This window comes from Cervus elaphus, chromosome 12 (assembly GCF_910594005.1).
Source record: "Cervus elaphus chromosome 12, mCerEla1.1, whole genome shotgun sequence".
NCBI classification, from domain to species: Eukaryota; Metazoa; Chordata; class Mammalia; order Artiodactyla; family Cervidae; genus Cervus; species Cervus elaphus.
The window spans coordinates 94177987-94185183 of NC_057826.1; the positions used below are offsets into that span (position 1 = coordinate 94177987).

The following is a 7197-nucleotide window of genomic DNA, read 5'->3' on the forward strand; positions in this document are numbered from 1 at the left end:
AATTGTGGTAACAAATTTTGCCTAATTGTTGCAGATTTATTCAGTACATACAGGGGGAAGAGAAAGAAGTTTCAGGAAGGAGGCAGATGGAACAAGCCCAACTGGTGGTCATAGTACAAAGCACATGGGCTTTCTGAGAAGTCACAGACTGCTCACCTGTGGGATCTTCAGCAAGTCGTTTAGACACTCAGCATCAGCTTCCTTATCTAGAAAAATTAGGATACAATTCACAGCCTCACACAGCATGGACTAACTCAACCGATGGACATAGAGGAGGATGTGGCCGATTTTTTCTGCAAAGGACCAGGTAATAAATGTTCTCAGCTTTGCGGGCCATAGACTCTCTGTCACAGCTTCTTAATTGCTTTTGTAGTGCAAAAGTAGTCGTGGACAACACATACTCACAAAGACGGGCAGCAGGCTGGTTGGCCCACAGGCCATGGTTTGCTGATAGAAAGCGGCTAGCCAAGACGGGGCACACACAGACCTGGGTGTGACTTTCATGGGCCCCAGGAGCTTGTGCCTTTGTGGAACTCTTCCACCATAATAAAATTTTGTGAGGCCTGGAAATTTTCTTTTTAATGTGAAATTTTTTCCCCTTGGGACTTCAAAATAAACTCTTTTCATAGGATAGGATACCAAAATTATTGTCTGCCCTAGGCATTGTGCCTATGTGTCTAATGGGTGAGTCAGCAGTTGGCAGCCAGCAGGCACTCAGGAACTGGGACCTCCCCTCCCAGCCTCTTTTCTTTGCTGGGTGGGACTGTATCTTTGTTGTCTAGAAGTGCATAAGAAAACATCAGAGACTGGGTGGCTTAAATCACACAAATTTATTTTCTCCTGGCTCTGGAGGCTAGACATCTGAGATCAAGGAGTCAGCATGGTCAGGTGCTGGTGAGGCCTTTCTTCCTGGCTTGCAGACAGCCGCCGTCTCACTGTGTGCTCACGTGACCTCTTTTTAGTGTGAAGGAGAAGGGCTGGGGAGAAAGAGAAGAAGCTCTCTGATGTCTCTTCTTATAAGGAAACTAACTTTATCAGATCAGGGCCTCACCCTTATTACCTGGCTTAACCTTAATTACTTTCTTAGAGGCTGAATCTCCAAATACACCCACACTCTGGGTTAGAGTTTCAACATAAAAATGGGAGTGGGGACACAAATGTTTAGTCCTTAAGAGCCTGAAATCGGACAAGAAGGGACAGCTTTTATGAGCTCAGGCTTTGCAGTAAGGTCGACTGGGTGTTAGATCTTGGTAGACCCTCCCTGGTGTTTATCAGAGAAATCATTTCACTTCTTCTGCCCCCAAGTTGTTCTTCTACAAAATGGGGATAATTTCTATGTCATTGGGCTGTCAAGGGATATGTAGCAAGCATTCAACAGAGACTCACACATGGTAAGCACACGATCAACGTTAGTGATAGTGAGCCAAGTACTGACCCATTCATCAGGCACAGCCTATGGGGCCCACAGTACTTTCAGTGTCCGACGACAATAGTTTAATTTACTTTAAAATCATAACACACACCCACATACACACACGCACACACACACACATTTCATATTTAAAAAATGACATTCCTAGGGCCCACAGAATTCTACTATGCTAGAAAGTGAAATGAAAGTCACTCAGTCATGTCTGACTCTTTGTGACCCCATGGACTGTAACCCGCCAGGCTCCTCTGTCCATGGGGATTTTCCAGGTCAGAATAGTGGAGTGGCTAGCTGTTCCCTTCCCCAGGGGATCTTCCCAACCCAGGGATCGAGCTCAGGTCTCCTGCATTGCAAGACTATGCGTTACTGTCTGAGCCACCGGGAAGAGACCCATAAAGGCACATGTTCCTAGGGCCCACGAAAGTCACACGCAGTGCCGTGTGCCTCGCCCTGGCTAGGCGCTTTGTATCAGAGGGCAGCAAACCATGGTCCACAGGCCAAGTCACCGTCTGCCTGTTTTAGTAAATATGTATCGTCTATGGTTACTTGTGTACTACAGAAGCCGTTGAGAAGCTGTAACACGGACTGTATGGCTCACAGAGCTGAGAAAACTCATTACCTGGCCCTTTGCAGAAAAAAATGGCCACCTCCCACTTTACATCCATCAGTTGAGTTACTACTCCATGGCCTGTGATGGTGGTAATGTTGTTGCCAGTGAAGGTGAAGGGATGCATGTGAAGATGGTGGTGATGATGTTGAAGAGGGTCATCTTATTTAAAAAAAAAAAACAACAGAGTGATTGGATGGCCGCAGTGGCTGGGGATTTTCAGCTGAGCATAAATCCTTGCCATCACCAGGGCAAGGAAGACCCACCAAAAGGAGTGGATCCTAGCATCCCTGGGTGGGGGCTCAGACACACTGACTCCCTTTTTCTGGGCTCCCTGCACACAACCTTTCTGTTAAAACTCTTCATCCAGTTGAACTAATACTCATGGCCCCATTTACACTCTGACACCAATTCTCTGAGATCAGCTGCATATCCTGGAGCTAGTGTCATGCCCACAGATCTAAGATCTCTTCTGTAAGACTGCCTCCACTTGAGACGCCAGCCACCAGTCTCAGGAGCCACCCACACTTTTCACTGGCTGACTATAAATTTCCAGGTTCCCATGGCTCCCAGAGGCTTGCTAATTCTCTAGAATGACTCACAGAATGCACTGAAAGTGCTATACTTATGATTACAGTTTTATTTTAAAGGATACAGATCAGCATCAGCCAAGTGAAGAGACACAAAGGATGAGTCTGAAGAGAAGGATTCGGGGCTTTTTCATCCTCCATGGAATATAGACACATCCCCCTCCCAGCACACCAATGTATTCACCAATCAGGAAGCTCCACCGTGCTGTGGTGTCAGAGTTTCTATTGGGGTTTCATTAGGTAGGCATGACTGAGTAAATCACTGGCCACATAATTGAACTCAGTCTTCAACCCCTCCCCTCCTTTGAAGTCAGACTGGCCCAAAGTTCCAACCCTCTAATGATAGGTTTACCATGATATTGAATGATTTGTCTTGTAAACGAACAGAGATCATTCTGCCGAAGAAGCTGAACGGTTCTATGAAGACCTACAAGACCTTTTAGAACTAACACCTGAGAAAGATGTTCTTTTCATTATAGAGGACTGGAATGCAAAAGTAGGAAGTCAAGAAGTTACCTGGAAGTTTGCCTGGAGTAACAGGCAAATTTGGCCTTGGAGTATAGAATGAAGCAGGGCAAAGGCTAATAGAGTTTTGCCAAGAGAATGCACTGGTCATAGAAAACAGCATCTTCCAACAACACAAGAGAAGACTACACATGGACGTTGCCAAATGGCTAACACCAAAATCAGATATATTATTTGCAGCTAAAGATGGAGAAGCTCTAAATAGTCAGCAAAAACAAGACTTGGAGCTGACTGTGGCTCAGATCATGACTCCTTATTGCCAAATTCAGACTTAAATTGAAGTAAGTAGGGAAAACCACTAGACCATTCAAGTATGACCTAAATCAAATCCCTTATGATTTTACAGTGGAAGTGAGAAATAGATTTAAGGGACTAGATCTGATAGGCAGATACCTGATGAACTATGGACAGAGGTTCATGACATTGTACAAGAGAAAGGGAGCAAGAGCATCCCCAAGGAAAAGAAATGCAAAAAGGCAAAATGGCTGTCTGAGGAGGCCTTACAAATAGCTGTGAAAAGAACAGAAGAGAAAAACAAAGGAGAAAAGGAAAGATATACCCATTTGAATGCAGAGTTCCAAAGAATAACAAGAAGAGACAACCCTTCCTCAGTGATCATTGCAAAGAAATAGGGGAAAATAATAGAATGGGAAAAACTAGAGATCTCTTCAAGAAAACTAGAGATACCAAGGAAACATTTCTTGCAAAGATGGGTGCAAGAAAGGACAGAAATGGTAGAGACCTAACAGAAGCAGAAGATATTAAGAAGAGGTGGCAACAATACACAGAACTGTACAAAAAAGATCTTCATGACCCAGATAATCATGATGGTGTGATCACTCACCTAGAGCCAGACATCCTGGAATGTGAAGTCAAGTGGGTCTTAGGAAGCACCACTATGAACAAAGCTAGTGGAGGTGATGGAATTCCAGTTGAGCTATTTCAAATCTTCAAAGATGATGCTGTGAAAGTGCTGTACGCAATATGCCAGCAAATTTGGAAAACTCAGCAGTGGCCACAGGACTGGAAAAGGTCAGTTTTCATTCCAATCCCAAAGAAAGGCAATGCCAAAGAATGCTCAAACTACCTCACAATTGCAGTCATGTCACACGCTCAAATTTCTCCAAGCCAGACTTCAGCAATACGTGAACCGTGAACTTCCAGATGTTCAAGCTAATTTTAGAAAAGGCAGAGGAACCAGAGATCAAATTGCTAACATCTGCTGGATCATCAAAAAAGCAAGAGAGTTCCAGAAAAACATCTATTTCTGCTTTATGGACTATGCCAAAGCCTTTGACTGTGTGGATCACAATAAACTGTGTAAAATTCTTCAAGAGATGGTAATACCAGACCATCTGACCTGCTCCTTGAGAAATCTGTATGCAGGTCAGGAATCAAGAGTTAGAACTGGACATGGAACAACAGACTGGTTCTAAATTGGAAAAGGAGTACGTCAAGGCTGTATATTGTCTCCCTGCTTATTTAACTTATATGCAGAGTACATTATGGGAAATGCCGGACTGGATGAAGCATAAGCTGGAATCGAGATTGCCAGGAGAAACATCAGTAACCTCAGATATGCAGATGACACCACCTTTATAGCAGAAAGTGAAGAACTAAAGAGCCTCTTGATGAAAGTGAAAGAGGAGAGTGAAAAAGTTGGTTTAAAACTCAACATTCAGAAAACTAAGATCATGGCATCCAGTCCCATCACTTCATGGCAAATAGATGGGGAAACAGTGGAGACAGTGTCAGACTTTGTTTTTCTGGGCTCCAAAATCACTGCAGATGGTGACTGCAGTCAGGAAATTAAAAGACGCTTACTCCTTGGAAGGAAAGCTAAGACCAATCTGGACAGCATATTAAAAAGCAGAGCCATTACTTTGCCAACAAAGGTCTGTCTAGTCAAGGCTATGGTTTTTCCAGTAGTCATGTATGGATGTGAGAGTTGGACTATAAAGAAAGCTGAGCACCGAAGAATTGATGCCTTTGAACTGCGGTGTTGGAGAAGACTCTTGAGAGTCCCTTGGACCTCAAGGAGATCCAACCAGTCAATTCTAAAGGAGATCAATCCTGAGTGTTCATTGGAACGACTGATGTTGAAGCTGAAACTCCAGTACTTTGGCTACTTGATGCGAAGAGCTGACTCATTTGAAAAGAACCTGATGCTGGGAAAGATTGAGGGCAGGAAGAGAAGGGGACAACAGAGGATGAGATGGTTGGATGGCATCACAGACTCAACGGACATGAGTTTGGGTAAACACCGGGAGTTGATCATGGACGGGGAGGTCTGGCGTGCTGTGGTCCATGGGGTCGCAAAGAGTTGGACATGACTGAGCGACTGAACTGGACTGAATGATAGGTTTGGTCTTTCTGGTGACCAGTCCCCATCCTGAGGCTATCTAGGATCCCACTGTGATCTCTTCATCAGCACAACAAAGACACGAATATCATTCAGGAAATTTTAAAGGTTTTTAGAGTTCCATGGCAGGATGAAAACCAGATATATTCCTTATTACACCACGCCTCCTTGGGAAGCACCTCCTTCTCTGCCTCTCCAAAGCTTTGATTGAATTCCGAGGTTCTTCGCTTACTGTTCTCAACCGGGGAGGCATCTTGCCCCTGGAAATGACCTCTGCAGGGGCTGAGCTCATCTTTCAACCATACGTGCTCATTCTGCTCACCTCGAGGTAACCACCGGCCCTCCCTAAAACTCCTTCTGACCCAGATCCTGAGCTGCACACCTGAACCCCACTTCCTCAGCTGAGGCTGGGGTTCCTCACTTGCTTATAAACTGAATCTGCTCAGATTCCCTCTCTCACCTGACCACTGCCCAAGAGCTCTCTTGTTTAAAGCTAATTTTTATTGGTGTATAGTTGTTTTACAATGCTGTGCTAGTTTCTACTATACAGCAAAGTGAATCAGCTATACGTGTACATAGAACCCTTCTTTTTTTGGATTTTTTTTCCCATTTAGGTCACCACAGAGCACGGAGTTGGGTCCCTGAGCTATTAATATATAGTAGGTTCTCTGGCTGTGCTTTCTTAGCTCATCCCAACTTCAGACCCTGAGATTACCTAGCTTTCAAGAGAAGCCTAGAATTCTGGCTTGAAATGAGTCCTAAAAAGACATTAAGTCCAATTGCCAATAGCACATTCCCAGTTTTTTTGTTTCTTAGTTGGATGACCTTGAGCAAGTCACTTCAAGTCCAGAAGGTTACATTTCCTTATCTGGAAAACAGAAGAATAACTCTCCATTAGTCAGGATTTGGCTAGGGTTTGCCACAATAACAAATGCTTCCTCACATAACAAAGGTGCCTTCTCACTCACAGCACAGCTGTCCCATGACTTTATCATATAGAGCACATGGTCTCCAGGGCCACCAGGGCAGAGGAAGTAGAGGGGCCGGAGGACGTACCCTGGCTGTCAGTTGTCCTGGCCCAAAGTGACCCACACCAACTTGGCTCACAAGCTACCGGCCCACAGTTGCCATGCGGCTCCCACGCAGCTGCAGGGATTGCTGGAGGATGTCTATGTGCTATCTGGCAGGTGTCCACAACCTTTCCAGAAGCTCTTTGACTCAGTGGGAGGTTGGGGAAATCAAGAAAGCTCATGTATGTGAAAACTCCAGCCACAGAGCAAGTGATTGCTAATCAGTTTCCTGATTCCACAAAGGGCTCTGTTTGGCTTGGTGAACCCTTTGGTCCTGATAAGACAGGTGGGTCCTGTCTGTGCTGTTTCACTGTACAACCTCCTGGCTTACAGGCTGCCAGGATAGGACAGGTCCTAGTGATCTGGCTGCTGGGGCTATTCATTCCGGGCTGAGATAAGCCCTGCAAAGATGACCACCTTACTTCTCCCAACTCCTCACCCACACCCTCACCCTGGGATCAGAGATCCTAATTTCCTCAAATCAATGACAGAGACAGAGCTTATCTCAAATATCACTGATGTTTACCTTGGCAATCAAAGAACGAAAAAAATCTGACTTAGTGCTGTCCCTTTTTAGTTTCTGGCAAAGTTCAGTCTGTGTAGCTGTAACCAAA

General features: G+C 44.9%; 1 long non-coding RNA gene across 1 annotated transcript; it reads right to left on the bottom strand.

Annotated features, from left to right (window-relative positions):
- Positions 1 to 819: 819 nt before the first annotated feature.
- Positions 820 to 6330, bottom strand: LOC122705263. The gene is made up of 3 exons (XR_006344072.1): positions 6229 to 6330; positions 2049 to 2198; positions 820 to 977 (listed from the first exon to the last, which is right to left on the bottom strand). It is a non-coding gene; the product is annotated as an uncharacterized LOC122705263 (long non-coding RNA).
- Positions 6331 to 7197: the final 867 nt, after the last annotated feature.